Source organism: Aquarana catesbeiana, linkage group LG06 (genome assembly GCF_042186555.1).
Source record: "Aquarana catesbeiana isolate 2022-GZ linkage group LG06, ASM4218655v1, whole genome shotgun sequence".
Taxonomy (NCBI): domain Eukaryota; kingdom Metazoa; phylum Chordata; class Amphibia; order Anura; family Ranidae; genus Aquarana; species Aquarana catesbeiana.
In genome coordinates this window covers 266,979,423-267,000,503 of record NC_133329.1, presented here as the reverse complement: position 1 = coordinate 267,000,503, position 21,081 = coordinate 266,979,423, and the positions used below count along the sequence as shown (strand labels likewise).

General features: G+C 44.1%; 1 protein-coding gene across 7 annotated transcripts in view; it reads left to right on the top strand.

Moving 5' to 3' along the window:
• The window catches only part of RAPH1 (Ras association (RalGDS/AF-6) and pleckstrin homology domains 1), a 345,430-nt gene that overhangs the window by 280,375 nt on the left and 43,974 nt on the right, over positions 1 to 21,081 (top strand). The window lies entirely within an intron of this gene.

Below are 21,081 nucleotides of genomic sequence, written 5' to 3'. Positions count from 1 at the left end.
CCCGGGAGCCACACATCAGAACAAGACCTGCTGTGTATTGACAAGTGGCATTCTCAGCCTGGACCTGGACCCCTGTCAGGCCATGCCCCCAACACATTTCACTCTGCCCACTGGAGCTTAATCATGGGGATGGAGTCTCATGTTGGAGAGGGCGGTTTATTTGCATCAATGGCCACCACTAAGTGGGTAATGAAGTGTCAGGTGTGTGAAGTAGCATATCGGTTGGTCATGGAGATTATATCTCTAGGAAGATCTATGGGTAAAGCAACTATAGGAAATCTAATTGCTAAAAAATCTTGACTGGCCAGCCTCCAGTTTAGTCTGTGTGTGAATGAAGTAAAGAGCAAAAATATGTGGTGGTGTAGTTAAAATACAATACTTTAACCCCCCCCCATAAAAGACCCAAAAGCTTTAATAGTATGGTTCCTAAAGACAAAAAATAACAAGACACTCTACAAACAGTACAGAGATAAAAATAGATAATGGAAATAAAGAATTAAATGACTGCCGCTTGTCTATACACAGCAGGTCTTGTTCTAATGTGCGGCTCCCGGGACCCTCAGCTCTTATCTGTCATTGTCTGGAGTGGGGATGGGCTCCTTCCCAGTCAGCACTCACAGCAGCAGGTACAGGACTACACTTCCTAGCAGCCTGAGCGGCTCACATACATATCATGGGTCCTGGTATTAAAGCCCAATAAATGGCTGCAGGGAAGCAGCATGAAGGGGTTAAGGGCATGTCTAGTATTTAGATTTTACTTTACTGCTTTAAGAGCTCAACTGCAGCAGCTTAAATGACTTGGCCAGAAAACACAGAGGAGGGAGGCATACCTTCTTTCTCTTCTATGTCTATACACTCCACCTAGAGTGTCAGCTAGACAAAAATCATAAAGTTATCAGAGTGCTTCATTACCCCTTTTAAAGCAGCAGCAAGTTGTTCAGTGAACTGCTATTGTTGTCAAGGGAACATTGACGAAAAAATTATAGTTGTAGTGTCTAAGTCAATGGTGAAAAATACCCTGCGCTAGTGAGGCCGTTTGTTATAAGAAAAGGGTAGCATTGTAGAAGGTGGGAGGACTGGAGGAAATGGTGAAGCGTGTCCCGCTGCCTTAGCTGACCAGGGGTGGTCTGGAAAAGACTGTTTAGTAGGAGGTGGATATAAGGCGCGTGATCAGACGCTTACATCAAAACAGGTTAGGTTTAATCATGTATAAAAAATACAAACCTATAAACATTAAATCATACAAATACTACGTTGCATAAAAACAGGTGACAAAATAAGCACTAAGAAGTTAAAATTGGGGTATGCCCATGTTGAGGCAGGTAATTAAGAAAGGCTGACTCGTTTCGAGGGTAACCTCTTCATCAGAGCCAAGAGAACAGGAGCACAGTCTGTATGGGCCGGTAGGCCGACATGTGTACATGGGAGGGAGTTGCTAGTTGGAGAGTAGTGGATAATTAGTTATTCTAAGTTCCATATCAGTCCCCGTCCAGGCGTTCTAGGTGGAATACAAATCAGAACAGTATAATATGGGGCACATGGCAAGTATGTACTCTACAGACTGGAGACGTATAGTAAATTTGTTTTAGGAAAGGTCATATCAATAAAGTGAATCAATGATAGGTGGTAGACATTGAAACAGGAAACATGAGATTCTAAATAATAAAAATATATATAAATATATATATATATGCATAAAAATATATAGAGAGAGAAAGGGGACATAGGTGAATGATGTAAAATGCACAGAGAAACGCTAAGAAATCTTTTTCCACATGTGCAGTTGTGCAACAAACATGAATATATTCATATACACGTGGAAACAAATGTATATACACATATAAATAAATATAAATATAGAGAAAGGGCCCACCTATAACCACATGACATGTGCCTATGTTGAAAACGTGTCATGCCAGTGGGGTGAGAATATACAGTTTATGTAACATGATGGCAGAAAGTGACGGAAGTGAATGCTTTGGAGTATGAAGGTGCATGTAGGCTATGGAAGTACAGGAATATAGTGGTACTGGTTCCAAAAGGTGAGAGTGGCAGACAGGTAGATTGATGAGGGATGACACCTATCTACAAATGTAATAGGAAATGTAAATATAATTGTATTCCCTTGCGGTGGTGCTTGGCTGTCGGATGTGCCTGTAGTGGAAACAGAGAATGAGCAGGGGGGGGGGAGGGTTTCTCAGGACGCTGATGGAATGACAGGAGGATGGGAGATACAAGGTTGGTGGGGAGAAATTGTGACTGACCTGTCTCCAGTGGGTATGGAGGAGCAGCTGCAACCTGTATGCGTCCTTGGGGGCAGGAGGCCGTTTAATCCTGAAAGTTGGAGGGGGGAGGAGGTGTTCTTGAGGTAGCTGGAGCCTTGGATACCTGAACATGATGTGACTTACTGCCTGGGATAGGCAATTATTGTAGTGTGGACGTACTGGAGGGTTTAAAAGTCTCTGGGGGGTGGGTCTGGGGGCGGGCTGGGAGTGTGTGTAGCCAGCGAGAGAGGGTGGGTGTGACCTGTTTTGATGTGAGCGTCTGATCACGCGCCTTCCATCCACCTCCTACTAAACAGTCTTTTCCAGACCACCCCTGGTAAGCTAAGGCAGCGGGACATGCTTCACCATTTCCTCCAGTCCTCCCACCTTCTACAATACTACCCTTTTCTTATAACAAACGGCCTCACTAGCGCCTTCCATCCACCTTCTACTAAACAGTAGTGTCTAAGTCCGCTGCTTATCTCACCTTACTTGTGACAGATTCGTTTTAATTTGAGCTCAATAAAATGTTTCCATTCCGAGACTGAGCAGGACCTCCAGAATATCGTTGGGTGGCAGTCTGTGCTGCTCCCTCCCTCATATCTATATCTTTTATATTTGTGCATGTTAGGAAGTGTTGGTAGTTCTGCTCAGCATGTGAAGTGCCAGGAAAGTGATATCACTGGAATACCAAGTACACTTAGAAGATTTTAGCCAATGTGATATGCATGCAAATAAATTCTTCAAAACATCCGCTGCCAGGGAAAGTACTGTTTATACATGAAATGCTTGCAAGTAAAAAATCTTGCAGGCATGTCGTATATAAATGTAATCTTGTACTTTCAGGTGATTGGACACTTGCAAAACTTTAGGGGACAAGCCCCGTAGGTGCCTCCCCTTACGACCCTACCCAATTCCATTAGTCCTTAGTTTTGTTCTAGTGTCTAAAGGTGATGAATATTTTTTCCTTTACAGAGAAAATTACCCTTAGTTTAACTAGCTTATTATTCTTTATGATTTTATCTTCCAATTCTTCAAACAAACCCACACTGTCTTCTGCTTGCAGCATAAAAGCAGAGTTTTTGTATCGGCGCAACCTTGTTAAACCATGGGAGTCATACCTGCACCCCACGCTGTGGTTATGCCCTGTGAAGTTGCTTTGGGCACTGCATCCTGCGTGGTGACTCTCACCTGGACACTTGGTGCAAACTGTTAAGTTAACCGCAAGATGTCCGAACTTTCCCTGTATCTTTGACCACTACTGTAAAAAAAAAACAGGGCTGTGTTTTGGAATATATTCCTACTGAATTAACTTAAAATTTAAAGCGGTTGTATACCCACAAACGAAAAAAAAAACAAAAAAACCTGTAAGGCAAAGGCATAATGAGCTAGTATGCACCGCGTACTTGCTCATTATGAGATACTTGCCTTAGAACAAAGCCCCCGCATCGCACCCCGGTCAACGCTGAGGGAGCTGACATTTTTCCCTCAGCGTTTCTTCCAGGTTCGTGGCTCCGACACTGTGAGTGGCCAGAGCCGCAATGACGTCACTCCTGCGCATGCATGTGGGAGTCCTCAGTTCCGGCACAATATGCCAGACATTCGCCAGACCTTCACTGCGCATGCGCCGCTGCCGTCAGTGGCTGCATGCAGGGTGAATATCTTCTAAACTGTGTAGGTTTAGGAGATATTCATTTTACCTACAGGTAAGCCTTACCTGTAGGTATAAATGTAAAAAAGGGGTATACAACCGCATTAACCACTCAGTCTCCGATGGATGACTAGGTGTTACTTCACACCATTGGTTGCATTCTTTTTAACGCCACTTTCACCTAGAAACCATCTAAGGTACTAAGGCACTTCCACCCACCCTTTCACCATGAGGATTCATTACAGGACAGTGTACACCTGGTAGCGTACCCCTTACAGACACACTTTACCCTATACTCTACACCCCAGGGGAATACCCTGCACTTGTATCTATGGCAAAGACTATGTGAAAGGGAATCAATGTAAAATTACAGGTGCACAATTGCTCTGCCGTAGGCCCGCACAACACTCAATCTCAGAGTGACAATGCGTCCCTTGCACAAGAGCAAGACCCGGTTCTATGTCTCATTTCCTTGGACAGATTAAGGCTTTAAAACTGCAATCTCCATCCAGAACCCAAACACGCCACGTCTGATCCTGATATGCTAGTCCTAGAGTACACAGACACAGAAGGAAATGGAGGATGTTGAGGCAGTATTGGAGGAAGCTGCATTTTTTTTCTCCCCCAGATTGACACTTGTATGAGGAGCTTCATGCAGCATGTTTGCTAACATTGAAAAGCTTGTTGCCTCTGTTCACAAAACACTTAGTATTGTGCAAGCTGACTCTCCCCTCTATTTTGCCATGCCCCTTTGGGTACAAAGAGGCATACAAAAACCTTCAAAACATTCCTTATTCATGAACAAACAGAATGTACAGTCTGTAATGATAGGTCACTCCCCAAAATCTTTACTAAATTCTATCAAGTTGAAAAAGGTTCACAAAGAAGCAAGGTTATTCCTGTAGTTGATCCTGGCCACTCTGTCCTAAATAAAAATCTCACTGTTCCTAATAAAGATGTTCCTTCGTTTGAGGATTCTGCATCTAGAAAGTTTCAGACGCTTCTTAAAGCTCTCTTTAATCTTATAAGGCCCAGCCCTGCAACCAGCTATCTGGACTAGGACAATGAACAACCATTATGAGCCTGCTATTCTGGGTAGATGCCCTAAACCTGTCAGACAAATATTCAGAATGGCTTTAATCTTCATTCACATGTAGAGAATCGAATGGTTAAACACTTGGATAGTTAAAGCTGCCTGCAAAAGGCAGCTCACACATATGCCTTTCCAAGGAAGATGTCTGTTCAGTAAAGCACTTGACCAGTTAATCAAAAAGGTCATAGGTGGGAAGATTTTACTTCCACAGCGGAAGGTCCCAAAGCTCTTAGCGCCTCAAAATGCAGAGCATCTGTCTGCTCTAACCAGGCTTCAACTTCAAAACCTAAGTCCAGCCCTTCCTTTAGGTGCAAGGCTTTGACCACTAAGGCCACCAAGCCATAAAGGCCTCTTTACAATGAAGGGGTGCCCTCACTTCTGAGAGTAGGGGGAGTCTGCTGAAGTTTGCCTCGCACTGAGTTACAGACATCTTAAACCTGTGGGTTCAATCAGTGGTGTGCAAAAGGTACAAAATAAAGTTCAAAACTCCACCACCTCACCTGGTTTTCAAATCAACAAAAAACTGTCCAGTGGCAGATTTGCAAAATATCGCAAAACTCCCTCTTGTTCTGCTGGTACTGTCGCAAGACAAGTTTAAAGGATTTTGCTCAAACATGTTTACGGTAGCAAAACCCAACAGGGGTCCTATTCTGGATTTAAAATCCCTCAACAAATTCCTTCAGATTCCAAAAGTTTTGCATTGAATGCCCAAGGTCAGTCATTGCCTCTCTGAGACAAAGGGAAAACATGGCATCTGTGGACTATGCATTATGCATTGGCGGACAACTTCCAGTTTGTTACAGTGCTCTTTGGCCTATTGTTTGCTCCCAGAGTGTTGACAAAGGTAATAGTGCCTCTACTTGCTCCACTCAGAACTCGGTGCATTCAAGTCATAGGCTATCTGGAAAGCTACCAGAAAATGTCCATAAGGCAATTCAGATGCTCCGAGTCTCAACAAGTCTACTCTCCAACTTTCTCTGCACGTGAAATACGTGTTTGTTCCATGTCACATCCAAAGGAAAAGTCTTTTTTACCAGAAAATAAAGTAATTTCTTTAATAGTCTATGCTCAAGAACTGAGATCCAAAAGACAACCCCACATTGAGATTCTCCATGGGGGTTCTAGGCCTATGATAGCCTCCTATGAAGCAGTACCATTTGCCCAATTCTATTCAAGAGCTCTCCAACAACATATCTTGTTGACCTGGAAAAAGAAAGCAGGCTTATTCTCTCGATTTGCCAATGCTCCTGTCCAGCCAATCATATACAATATGTGCAGTGCTACCTTATCAGAAAAACAATTAAAAACAAAATTAAAAAACCAAATGAACAGCACATTACATTTGTTAAAATATCCAAACCCAAAGTAGAAGTGCAGATATAAACGACCCCTCAGTAAAGTAGAAATGCCCCAAAATACAAAGGAATCCAAAAATAATCATCCAGTGAATCCCACTCCCAATGGATTTTCACCAACCGACCTTACCCACAAAAGGCTTACCGGAAACATATGGCTTTAAAAAATAGTAGTAGTCATATATCTCATGAGCCAAGGAATATCGCTGGCATGACCTGTGCCCCAGAAGATGTCATATATGATGACATTTTAATTTATTTTGCAATGCTTTTCTGATAAGGTAGCACTTCACGTAGCTCAAGGTTATCTCATAGTCTGCTAGCTTTTTTTTTTTTTTTTTTTTTTTTTTTTCCTTTTTAAGAGATGAACAAGCATTGTTACATACGATATTTTGTCCTGTCCAACCAAGCAAGGAACTCCTTATCTTGGTGGCTCACCACTCCAGCCCTAACACTGGGGAAGTCCTTCCTCCTCTATGACTGGAAAGTTATCACAACAAACATAAGTCTCTCAAGCTGGGGAGGAGTGTTTCAATAGGTAAGAGTCCAAGGAACATGAACATTGAGGGAAGCCAAAGCCAAGTTTCCCATTAACATCTTGGAGCTCGATCAGGTTGGCCCTGCAGACCCCCTTTCTGAAAGGGTACTCAATCAGGGTGTAGCCAGAAAATGTCATTGCAGTGGCCTACATGAACCAGGAAGGGGGGCATCAGAAGTTTGGATGCCTTGAAGGATGCTAACCAAAATCATCCTTGGATTGAAACTCACTGTCCATCGATCTCTGCGGGCCACATCCCAGGAGCGGACAACTGGAAAGCAAAATGGGCTCTTCATCCAGATGTCTTCAATCTGATATGTCAATAATGAGGGATTCCAGATATGGACATCCAAGCCTACAGATTCAACAACAAACTACCTCTTTTTGTTGCCAGAACCAGGGATCCTCCAACTCTAGCCTCAGATGCCTTGATATTCCCCTGGTCTCACTTTAGGCTAATTTACCCTTCCCTCCAATTCAAATCTTACCTTGTTTTTGCTCAATAAATTAGAGCAAGAGAGAAAATCTATAATTCTAATAGCACCAAATTGGCCAAGAGCAACCTAGTACACAGACATACTCAGACTTCTAGCAGATGACCCCAGAGCTCCTACCATCAGGCCAGATCTGCTATGTTAATGCCCTCTATTCCTTCCTGCTTCTCAGTCTCGGGCAGCATTGCTTTTGAAACCCAGATGTTGGGGGCGTGTCCGGACATCGATGTGACTGGACGTGTTACAGAGGAGCTCCGCTGAGCCCTCTGCAATCCACTGCCATCCAGGGCACACAACACCAGCAATTTTCCCCAACATCTGCCCTATAGTCGCCGGATACTGGATGCATCGTTCCCGGGGACTATTGTGCAGTTTAGCCGGCGGATCGAGCTGTTCCTAGGCCGCGGACGGCTCCATTAATACAGACGCCGGCCGCCATCTTGCGGCCTACGAGACCTCCAGCATCCCCGGTCTCGAGTGCCGCGATTGGCGGAACGGACGACAATCGACCGGCCTAAAGTAAAGAGTGCTGTCCCCGGAGTGGACCGGACTGTGAGGGGACCCAGGAACCCGCGAAAAACCCAGCGGAAATAGGCCCTGGACACCTGCGACCTACAGCCGTCCTGAGGCCTGTGAGGCCTCCAGCATCCCCAGACTCTAGTGCCGCGATCGGCGGTACGGGGGACAACAAACTTACCCCCATCTGCAGCGGGTACCTCCTGGGAATAGCTGACAAGAACACAGCCTGCACAACCCCCTCACAGGCATCAGAGGACCAGGAAAGGGTTGTTTTGGGGAAACCCAGCGACAGCCGCCATCTTGCAGCCTAGCGTACAGGACAGGCCCACACATTCAGGTACTGTGCCCTAGCTAAACTGTGCTTCCCTTCCTGAACCCCCGCTTGTACAGTAACTAAGCCCTGAACCCGCATTGATAGGGTGCCACCACAACGCTCTCAGGCCTGTCTCTCCTCCCCAGTCCCCTCCACCCCCATGGAAACTGGGTTCTGAGGCAGCATCACCAATTGAATTGGATCGTGTTCACAGGGTAGGAGGGCCGAGGGAGGGGACCGAGATGGTCGCCCCCGAGATGTTCTCTGTCGGGTCCACTATTACACCTTAAAAGGGGTTGGTCATGTGAAAGGCTGGAGCCTGGGTTCAGTAGATTTCTTCGGAGCCCCTATTCACCTCTACCCCGACCTTTCTCGCAATACGCTGTATATGCGTCCAGTGGTGCGCCCTTTACTTGACCTTATACGGCAAGCCGGAGCTTCCTTTACGTGGGGACACCCCTTCAGCATCAAGGTGACACGGGGCGACAGCAGGTTCACGCTCTTAGATCCGGATCAACTGCCTGACTTTTTCCTCTTTATTGAGCAAGAACCGGTAGAAGTCTTGAACTGGCTGGATCCTCCGGATGATAGATCAAGACAGTTGGGACTTGGCCCACTTCCGCAGCGCCGCAGACGTCCTAGGTCTCGATCAGTCTCTTCTAGCCCAGGGATAAGAAGACCTACCTCTCCAGAAGATTGACTCAGAAGCCCGTTGGAAACTGATGTCTTGTTTTGTCTTATTACGACACTTGCGTTTTCGAGGGATCTCAGCAACCTTGCTGCATTTTAGGTAGCATGCTATGTTCTTTGATCCTTTGACTGTGATGTTATTTCCTAAAATTCAAGACCTCCAGTAAGTCTGGTAAGGGATTTAGTGAATATAAGGATCAGAACTACTGGCTCTTTTCCTGCTCTTTGCCAATTTATTATATGGCTGGGGTTCGGGAGAGAACATAGATTATAGTCACTCTGTGACTGTCATTGTGACGGACATCAGGTAATGCTCATATACACCAAAGGTTTTTTCTATGATGATCTGCTTTTGTTTCAGATTGTTCCCTCTCACCCCCTCCCTATATGACATGTGATGGGGGGTCTGTGGCGGGAGTGGGGGATACTACTTTGGGGGGAGATCTAGCCCCCGGTTTTAATCAATCTCTGCTTCAGGAGATGCAGGTGTAAAAGGCGCCACGCATGGAGTAATTGGTTGCCTCCACGGGTGGATCCCCCGCTCCTCCTATCCTCCCTATATTCATATCATTGTTTTGGCTAAATAACTTTTCTACAAACGGGAGCCAATGTAATTATTTTTGTTATGCACTCCTAGGTTAACTACTTGATCCCAATACACATATTTAGTTGACTATTATTATCTGTTGTCGTTAATAATGTTCCACTTGACTGGGTTTATATGGTTTAGGTTATTTGGTAAAGAGGAACACATTCACGATTCATGACTCAATGGTCTTCTGATACAGTGGGAGCCCTCTTAATCCCACTCAGGCGGCTTCTTTAAGAAAAGGCTGCCTTATGCCCCACATACATTTCCAATATTAAATGTGCCTCATACACTATATATATATATATATATATATATATATATATATATATATATATATATATGCCTGATTCGCTGTCGGGATCACGGCTCAGGTCCATTCATTTCGACCTTTCCCCCACAGTAGGACAGGCACTGTTTGTGCCTAAAGCGTGACATTTCACGCAGTGTTTTGCGTTAGCGAACACATTCGTTTTCTAGACACATCTTTTTAGCTGTCATTTGTACCTCACTTTTCTTCTTTATCCTCACACTTTTCTCTTATTCTTCCCTCCCCTTCTCCCATTCCCGCATTTCACCTCTTTTCTCCATCCTACCCCGAACTGCTCTCTATAACTTTCCTCTATATCTTATTACTTTCTTTCCTATACAGCCTCTAGCACCCCAGCATGGCTCACACGGTAACCTCACGCCCCCAATTGAAATTTTGTTCATATAATGTAAATGGGCTTAATATCGCTTCGAAACGTGGGCAAATTCTGTATCAAATGCACAAAAGACAGGTCAACATGCTTTTGCTGCAGGAGACCCACTTCCACTCTGATTCCACCCCTTCCTGCTCCAGCAGATACTTTAATAGATGGATTCACAGTACCAATCCGACACAAAAATCTAAGGGAGTATCTATTGCGTTTCATAAAACACTCCCTATTGAACTGCTCGATCATATGGCAGACCCCCAGGGCAGGTACGTATTTGTGAAAATTTACAATAGCCAATATATACTTGCCTAACACACATCAAGTCCCATTGGCCTTGCAGTATTTAAAGACTTTGGCGAGTTTTGCTGAGGGCAAGCTTATACTTGGAGGGGACTTCAATACCCCCCTAGATCCACTTTTGGATTCATCGACATCCCGTTCCTCTATATCCTTTCCTAAAATACGGGCCCTAAAACGTGCAATCTACAATCTGCATCTTGTTGACGTATGGCGGATATTGTACCCTGACTCTCGAAATTACACACACTTTTTCAACGTTCATCAATCATACAGTCATCTAGATTATTTCTTAATTGACCACGGCTGCTTAGATTGGTCCCCAAATTGTGAAATAGACCCTATGGTTTGGTCCAACCACTCTCCTATATTCCTGACACTTGCAATCCCCTCTACCCCAATAAAAGAATGGACATGGAGGTTAAACGACTTACTTCTGACTGAACCAGGGTTCGATACACGGATAACGGAGACTATATCAAACTTCTTTGCGGACCACGCTTACGATGACACCTCACCACCCATTAAATGGGAGGCATTAAAGGCGGTATTACGGGGTAGCTTTATTCAAATGGGTGCCCGCTTGAAGAAAGAACGCTCAGCTGCGATAGCTACGGCGGTACACAAACTTAGGACGCTGGAGACCACCCATAAACGTTCCCCTACGGTGGAAGTGCTTGTGGAGGTTTCTTCCGCTCGCACTCAGCTTAGGGAATTATACGAGGCGTCAGCCCGTATATTTGCGAACAAACTAGCCTTTCATCAGTACAAATTTCGGGATAAGTGCGGTAGATCGCTAGCTCGCACCCTGCATACCAAACAACCTAACACCTTTATATCTCACGTACGGGACAAATCTGGGAAAACTGTCTTGTCGCCTTCTGAGATGGGACGGGTATTCCGGGATTTCTATCAATCTCTGTATAACATACCTACAGCAAGCCCCACTGAGCTTCCCTCTACTGCAGCGGAAACACAGGCCTCACACATCGCACAAAATGCACTACCTACTCTAGATGACGAAATGATAGAGGACCTTGAGGCTCCGATTTTGGAAGACGAGGTTGCCCGCGCCATTGCATCTACCCAATCTGGTAAAAGTCCCGGGTCCTGATGGCTTCACTCCAAAATTTTATAAACAATTTGCTCCCCTCCTTACCCCGTTTCTTAACAAAAGTATTTAACTCCATCTCTGAGCGATCAGTATTCCCGCTGCAAACATTAGAGGCACATATCACCCTTATCCCAAAACCAGACAAAGACCTGACTATATGTGCTAACCCATTTCGCTGATAGGGGTAGATCTGAAGGTGTATGTGAAGGTACTAGCTAATAGAATGCAACCATTGTTACCCCGCTTAATACACCTAGATCAGGTTGGCTTAGAATAATGTCCCTCTATACATCTCCCTCCACTAGGATCAGGCTAAACGGTTCTCTATCTCCAAAATTTACTATCCACAACGGAACGCGGCAGGGGTGCCCCTTGTCCCCCATTCTCTATGTTCTTGTTATGGAACACCTAGCCATCGCCCTTAGGAACAACCCGGCTATTCATGGTATTAAAATAGGCCCTATACATACTAAAATTGCCCTATTTGCAGATGACTCATACTCATGTTTGTAACCCAACCGCATGTTTCCTTGCCCTCTATTATGCAGGAGTTTCGGAGATATGGAGATGTTAGTAACTTTAAAGTTAATTATAGTAAGTCAGAAATCCTCAACATTTCACTCCCAGAAGCAGCTCTCCAACAGCTCTCATCCTCTTTCCCTTTTAAGACAAGCTCCACATCTATTCATTATCTAGGAATTCGTATCCCAACAGATACATCCCAACTATTCTCCAGCAACTTTACCCCTCTACTTCTTAGAACGCAAGCGTATCTGACCACGTACGCTTCTAAACAGCTCTCTTGGTTGGGTAGGGTGAATGTGTTGAAGATGGATGTTCTCCCTCGATTCCTATATCTTTTTCAAACCATCCCTATCCATATTCCCACCTCGTTTTTCAAAAGGCTTTATCAGATTTTTCTCTAAATTCATATGGAAGGGAAACCGCCCCAGGATAAAATACGACACAATGATCCTCTCGAAGGGCCGGGGGGGGAGCGGGGGTCCCAGATGCCTCTACATACCATAAGGCAGCGGTACTCATACGTATCGTGGATTGGTTTCACCACCCTTCCTCCAAGCTCTGGGTTCAATTGGAGAGACATCTCAATGAGATTGATCTTTGCGCCCTGCCGTGGACCCCTATGGCTCAGCGTAAAGATAGTACACTCTCTACTGCTCTTACTCGTCAAACTCTTCAGATATGGGACCGCCTGATTTTAACTAGTAAATTATCTAAACCTCAGGGCCCAATGACCCCTCTCTTTGGGACTCTGGCCTTCCCCCCAGCTGAAAGTAAATGGAAATTTCGACCCTGGAATAGGGAAAGTCATAGACGCTTAGCACAGGTTTTACGCGCCGACCCATCTTTGAGAACGGACATACCCTCCCAGATGTACCTGGGGCCCCCAACTATGTGGTTACAAAGAGGTCAATTAATGTCATACATATGTTCTTTCTCCTCCATTTCAGAGATCCTAGATGACCCATCAGACTTTGACGAGCTGCTCTTACAACCAGACCCACCAACACATGTAGTATCACTGTTGTATTCCCTACTACTGAATGGATCTGCCCCTGACCTTCCAGCATACACATAGAAATGGGAAATAGACCTACAACACTCTATCTCCCCAGCTGATTGGCAAAAAAGCTTTATTCTGACGCATAGGATTTCTTTGGCAACTAAGACTCAAGAAAAAGGGTTTAAGCTATTAACGAGGTGGTACAGATGCCCAGCGACTATCCAACTGTTTAACCCCTCTTTGTCAAATACTTGTTGGCGATGCCTGTCCTCTAGAGGGACAATGCTCCACATTTGGTGGGCTTGCCCTCCAATTAGGAAACTTTGGCAAAAGGTTTTTGATCTATACAGCAGGCTGATGGCGACCTCAATTAAGCCCACACCAGAGATAGCGCTACTATCTATGCTCCCGGGCCCCTTCAAATCGATTAAAAAAGATATACTGCGCCACTTTCTGGCCGCAGTCAGGACAGTGATCCCCCGACATTGGAGAACAGCGGATGTGCCTTCCTTGGGTGACTGGGCTGTCGAAGTGGATCAGATAAGTGATCTGGAGCGCCTGCTGGCGCAGGAAGCGGGGAAGGAGGAACAGTTCTCCACCACCTGGACCTCGTGGTCAATGTTTCGATACTTCGCTGACTTCTCTATATGGGTCAGGGATGCCCCATCCTCACCCACCGATTAGCCATGCTGGGGTGTTTTCCACCCTCGTATCACCCCTTATTTCTTTACAAGCTATCATTCTCTTCTCTCTCTCTCTGCTTACTTCTCTTTCTGTACTGAACCAATCACCCAAACATATGAAGAAAGATCATATATCCAGAATAGTTCAATGACTTGAATATCTATAATAAGTAAATAAATGATTCCTACAGCGTTTCAACCTGAATAAGAAGATCCTTCTGATAATAATAACATACGAAACAATAAGGGTAAATATATGTTGAAGCCCACACGCATGATATTCTTCTCTTATATCAAAGGCTTTTTTATACAATGTGATATTTCATTATCTCACCAGAGATTATATGTCAAAATGTTCTCACCTGTACATCTATAGGTTCACTGCATTATTCTTTGTGTAATATTATACTGTAAAGTACTTTATTCCGCTGTTATACTTTTTTACTTGAAATAAACTAAGATTGAAAAGAAAAGAAACCCAGATGTTATAGAATAGAGTGGTTTCTGGGTCTGTGATTCCTACCCTGCTAAAAGCAAGAAAAACCTCTTCTAAGAAGATATATTATCACGTTTGAAAATCTTTTCGTCTGGTGTGAACACAGCACTTTACTCCCAGAGATTACCCTGTACCTCACATTCTGGCCTTCCTACAATCAGGTTTTGACCAGAACTTGGCCTTAAATAATGTTACCCTAACATTTCATATCCCTGATATGTTCCTTCAGTACCATGTACTTGTATAAAAAAAAGTGTCCTTTTATCTTTGTATTGCTTCCTTTGTGTGAAATACCTGGTGTTCCTGTCAGTTTCTCTGCTTCCCTATTAAAAACTGACTACACTACGCATGAGAACACAGCATGTTCAGTTTTATAGCTGTTCTAGGAGCTCAGCCTTCTCTGCTGCAAAAATTAGACTTGTGCTGACACGCCCCCTGCACAGCCATTTACTAGGAAGTATCAATGACGTCGCCAAGGGGCAGGCTTTCCGGGTGACGTCATTGGATGGCCATGCTCCATGCCTATATAAGAGGTGCCGGGGAGCGGGGAACATAACGGAGAAAGACAGTTACGCAACAAGACAAGCTTTTTTTTGTTTTTTAACGGGTAACCAGCAAGGAAGACGACGACAGTGGCAGCGACGATGCGAGGAGGAAGAAGACGACACCGGGAGATGACAGCTCGGGGAGAAAACGGCAGCGGAAGAAGGCGAGGGCATTGGGAGAGATGGCGGCTCAGAGCTATTTTACTAATAAAGGAATTGTCAAAAACTGGCTCTTTTTTTTTTTTTTTTACTTTTCACTGCTTTTTTGGTGAATGGGTAGGGGTACAATGTATCTGATACCCATTCACATTGGGTGGGGGGCTGGGATCTGGGGGTCCCCTTGTTAAAGGGGGCTTCCAGACTCCGATAAGCCCCCCCACCCGCAGACCCCGACAACCACGGGGCAAGGGTTGTCGGTAGGAGGCCCTTGTCCTCATCATCATGGGGCAAGGTGCTTTGGAGTGGGGGGCGCAGAGCCCCCACTGCTCCAAAGCACCCATACCACCCCATGTTGAGGGCATGCGGCCTGGTATGGTTTGGGGGGGTCGCTCGTCTGTCCCCTCCCTTTCCTGACCTACCTGGCGGCATGCTCGGATGAGGGTCTGGTATGGATTTTGGGGGCCTTCCACTTTTTTTTTGCCGCGGGGGGGCCTTCCAAATCCACACTAGACCCTATGGGCCTCGTATGGACCTGGGGGGGATCCCCCAGCTGATGACTCATCAGTTGCTAAGGACGCGGCGGCCGGCTTCCTGTCTCCCTGCTTAGCAACCAGCTATATACAGCGGTAAAATAAGAACCACAAAACGCAAATTGCATCACAAACGCTCCACTTGCGTTTCTGGTGCAGCTCCATTGAAATCTATTATCTGCAAATCACGGGAAAAAAAGTCCCCGACCCTTTCCAAAAATGCACCTTCCACAAAACGCATAGATGTGAACTAGTACCATAGGAAACCATGTTAAATGAACTGTAGTGCGTTACTGCAAAACGCACTAAAAACCGCATAGGTGTGAACGTAGGGTAAATCCTAATTTAATCCTTCTTCTGGATAGGTTTACAAAACAAATGTTCCAGTTGCTCTAGACTACCTTTCACGGTAAGAAGCAGAGCAAATTTAATTTAAATGATTTGGGTTCCACAGGTATTATGTCTTACACAATTCCCCCATGTGGATACAATTAAAGTGTTGTAAGATAATGGATTCTTTATTTCTGGAATTAATATACAAGAAAAAACACCTACGTATTAAACTATCTAGACTACAGTTGGCTAAGGATGAGGAGAGTTGGCTTATCCCACATGCTAGGATGTATTTTATAGCATCACAACTTTGAGAGCTGGTGGGTTGGGCTAAAGACAATTTGAAACACCTGATACAAGGTATACTATTAACCAGGGTCGGTGCTCCCGCTAAGTGAACTAGGCAGCCGCCTAGGGCGCACTGCTGCCTAGGGGGTGCAGCTAGGGCCTGCTTACTTCCCCGTTAGCCTGGTGGAGGAGGCGGGCACAGCTGGGAAGGCGGAGGAGGCGGGCACAGCTGGGAAGGCGGGACTCTTAACTTTTCTGGTGAGTCCACTCTGATCCTGTCACCTTTGTGGCCCTAGGAAAGACTAACAACACCCCAGCTACAAAAGTGTTAGTCTTGCCTAGGGTGCAAAATAGTTAAGCACAGGCTCTGCTATTAAAACAGTTTTCAAACTATCCCATCTTTGCTCATTTAGAAACTGGTATTATGAGAAAATTTATATATTATTCCACCTATTTACTGCTTGATAAACTATGCCAAGCTATAAGCAAATGGGTTATGAGGATTTTCCACAGTACACATGCATATGGCATATTTCAACATCTGGAGAGCTAAAAAAGTTCAAAGAATTTGAATTTTGGTGTGCTGAAGGAGTTAAATATATTTGGCAACTATATGAAGGTAATACTTTCAAACTGTTCCAAACGCTTTGTGAATAGTTTAATTTTCCACAGCATGGGTTTTTTCAATATATACAATTGAGGCATGCAATTCAAGCGAAAACACGCACCCACAAAATGTTAACATCATTTAATAGGAACAATACCATCACAGTGTAAATTAAGAGTTTATCGATAGTAATGATACTATCACAGTGCAAATCAGAGAAAGTGCTTATATGAGAATTTACTTGGTAAAACACAAGAAAGAACCAGGGTACTGGCTAAAGAAAGCTGGGAAAAGGATTTGGGTCCTATGTCAGAATAGTTATGGGAGAGAGCATTATCTACACTCAAATTGATCTCCCTCTCTCCTACACATAGGGGTTTATTTACTAAAACTGGGGAGTGCAAAATTGGGTGCAGCTCTGCATAGAAACAAATTTAGCTTTTGGGTTTTATTGTCAAAGCTTAACCACTTGACCTCTGGAAGATTTACCCCCCCCCCCTTCATGACCAGGCCATTTTTTGGCGATATGGCACTGCATCACTTTAACGAACAATTGCGGCGTTATGCAACACTGTACCCAAATAAACTTTGTCTCTTTTTTCCCACACATAGAGCATACTTTTGTGGTATTTGATCACCTCTGTGTTTTTGTGAGATTAAAAAAAACAAAACAAAAAAACAATATTTTTGACTTTTTGCTATAAAACTTATCCAATAAAAAAAAATTAAAAAATCTTTATTAATTCATTAATAATTAATAATTTCTTCATAGATTTAGGCCAATAGGCATTCTGCTACATATTTTTGGTAAAAAAAAAAAATCCCAGTAGGCGTATGTTGATTGATTTGCGCAAAAGTTAAAGCGTCTACAAATATATTTTTTATTTATTTAGTTTACTAGTAATGGCAGTGATCAGTGACACTGTGTGTGCTGCTTTTATTAGGGGGTCAAATTCCATCCCTTCCCTTCTGTCAGAACTGCAATCTTCCTTGTTTACATAGGCAGTTCTGGCCCTCTGCCTAACGATCGGTGGGTGCCGACAGACATCGGGTACCATGTACCCGCTGATTGTGTTTCGCTGTGTGCAATCACAGTGGAAGCAAGCCCCCGGAAGTGTCGGATCACGCGTGTGTGTCTATGTGTGTGTGTATATGTGTATATATACAGTGGGGACAGAAAGTATTCAGACCCCCTTAAATTTTTCACTCTTTGTTATATTGCAGCCATTTGCTAAAATCATTTAAGTTCATTTTTTTCCTCATTAATGTACACAAAGCACCCCATATTGACAGAAAAACACAGAATTGTTGACATTTTTGCAGATTTTTAAAAAAGAAAAACTGAAAAATCACATGGTCCTAAGTATTTAGACCCTTTGCTGTGACACTCATATATTTAACTCAGGTGCTGTCCATTTCTTCTGATCATCCTTGAGATGGTTCTACACTTTTATTTGAGTCCAGCTGTGTTTGATTATACTGATTGGACTTGATTAGGAAAGCCACACACCTGTTTATATAAGACCTTACAGCTCACAGTGCATGTCAGAGCAAATGAGAATCTTGAGGTCAACGGAACTGCCTGAAGAGCTCAGAGACAGAATTGTGGCAAGGCACAGATCTGGCCAAGGTTACAAAAAAATTTCTGCTGCACTTAAGGTTCCTGAGAGCGCAGTGGCCTCCATAATCCTTAAATGGAAGACGTTTGGGACGACCTCAAAGATCACTGTGGCTGAGCTCCAGAGATGCAGTCGGGAGATGGGAGAAAGTTGTAAAAAATCAACCATCACTGCAGCCCTCCACAAGTCGGGGCTTTATGGCAGAGTGGCCCGACGAAAGCCTCTCCTCAGTGCAAGACGCATGAAAGCCCGCATGGAGTTTGCTAAAAAAAACACCTGAAGGACTCCAAGATGGTTAGAAATAAGATTCTTTGGTCTGATGAGACCAAGATAGAACTTTTTGGCCTTAATTCTAAGCGGTATGTGTGGAGAAAGGCACTGCTCATCACCTGTCCAATACAGTCCCAACAGTGAAGCATGGTGGTGACAGCATCATGCTGTGGGGGTGTTTTTCAGACAGGACGACTGGTTGCAATCGAGGGAAAGATGAATGCGGCCAAGTACAGGGATATCCTGGACGAAAAACCTTCTCCAGAGTGCTCAGGACCTCAGATTGAGCCGAAGGTTTACCTTCCAACAAGACAATGACCCTAAGCACACAGCTAAAATAACGAAGGAGTGGCTTTACAACAACCCGTCGGTAACCCTGGAAACCATCCGGTGTGGCCGATCGTCAGGCAGGAAGCCGAGTGAGGGCAAGATAGCCCTTACTCGGCTCTATGCCCTTGGAGGACCGGAGCGACATCTGACGTCACTTCCGCCTCTCAGCCTTAAAGGGTTGGGGGTGTTTTTTTTATTTTTTAAAGACATTTAGGTGATATGCCCTGTGTCATCACATGTAGGGGAGGGCCCCAGGACAGTGGAGGAGCTCGGATTCATGCTTGTTTGTACAAGCTGCTGACACATACAAGTTTGAAAGTAGTTTGGAGAGGAATCCTATGCTTAATGCCTTTATAGTTTGGAGCTGGAAGCACCTAAAATGTGTGAGTACCCTGATGTTATGTTTTCTAAATAAATTTTTAAACTAGCAATAATGCACTATCCAGCCTCTTTCTTGTTTTAAAATTGAGGACAACTTCTCTGGATTTTCCTGTAGGATCCTGCTGAGCCAGTTTCACTTTGAGCCCAGGAGTGGTTCAACTGCTTATGTGGACCAAACTTAAGTGTGCGGTCACACTGTTGGAGGTGAGCGCATTCCCACGGGGGGGGGCGCACGTGTGTGAAGTCACCCTCTTCTGATCAGGATTATCATTACTAACTGGTGTTCACCAGAGCTCCTAATGGTGATGATGGATTTTGCTGCGTGTTAAGTACCAGGTCGGGGTCCTCAGGAGGTGAGCAAACCAGGGTCAAGTAGCAGATATAGCAGGTATAGATCAAGCATATGCATTGTCAACAACAAGCCAAAGGTCAGTATTAAGAGGTAGCAAAGCTATGAACGGCAGCAGAAGGGACGAGAGAGATCAGCTGGAGAGAGCATGATAATCTGGCAAACAGGAAGCACAAAGGCATTGCTAAAATAGGAAGTTCATGAGAGGAGAAAAGTGTTCAAGGTTCAAAAGAAACCAGGATAAAGGCAAGATTGTCTAGCACCACCTTCCCTAATATTATATAGGCTGTTTTCTTAAATAAAAGGATAAGGAATCTTTACCACACTTTCAAATACTAGTTCATGAGATTTTTCCTATAAGTGACAGTACAAAAGCAAGTATAATTCTTTAATAAGAAGAAAAGACATATCCATGTAATACAAAACATTTTATTGAATAACAGGTCACATAACAATTGCAAGGATAAAACTGTTTTTAAGGATATACAGGTTCTGACTAACATTACAGTTATATTGATTGTTACATGCATTACCTAAGCACATATATCTGTAGTGTTTACTTATCTCTCTCCAAAGCTCTAAGTCCTGTTTCTCTCTGGTACTCCGTTCCTCTGTTATCAGCAGAGTCACTTCTGACAAGTTCTCCGACATATGAGATAACAGTGGCTGAAAATTTGTGTTGGGGAGGGAATTTAGAGGGAGATTAGCAGAGAGTTTGTCTATTCAGACTACAGCTCTGCATGTTCCTTTGTTCCTCTGCCTAAGTTGAGGGGCCTTTCCTTCAATCAGCTCTCACACAGTGTAAGCCCAGACTCCCCACCCACTGTTGAAAGAGGAAGAAAGATTTCAAACACGATCTGCACTTTCCAAAGAGTGTAGAAAGGGGAAGACAGCAGATATACCAATAAAACTTATGTAGGAGGATTTGTTTTATCTCTGTGTATCATCTGAGGCTATTCACTTCACTGGGAACAGTGAGGGAAAAGTATTTGATCCCCTGCTAATTTTGTACGTTTGCCCACTAACAAAGAAATGCTCAGTCTATCATTTTAGGTAGGTTTATCTTAACAGTTGATAGACAGAATAACAACAAAAATATCAAGAAAAAGCATTTCAGAAAAGTTATTGATTTGCATTTTAGTGATTGAAATAAGTATTTGATCCCCTATCAATCGGCAAGATTTCTGGCTCCCAGGTGTCTTCTATACCGGTAACGAGCTGTGATTAGGAGCACTCTCTTAACGGAAGTGCTCCTAATCTCAGCTCGTTACCAGTATAAAAGACACCTGTCCATGGAAGCAATCAATCAGACTCCAATCTCTCCACCATGGCCAAGACCAAAGAGCTG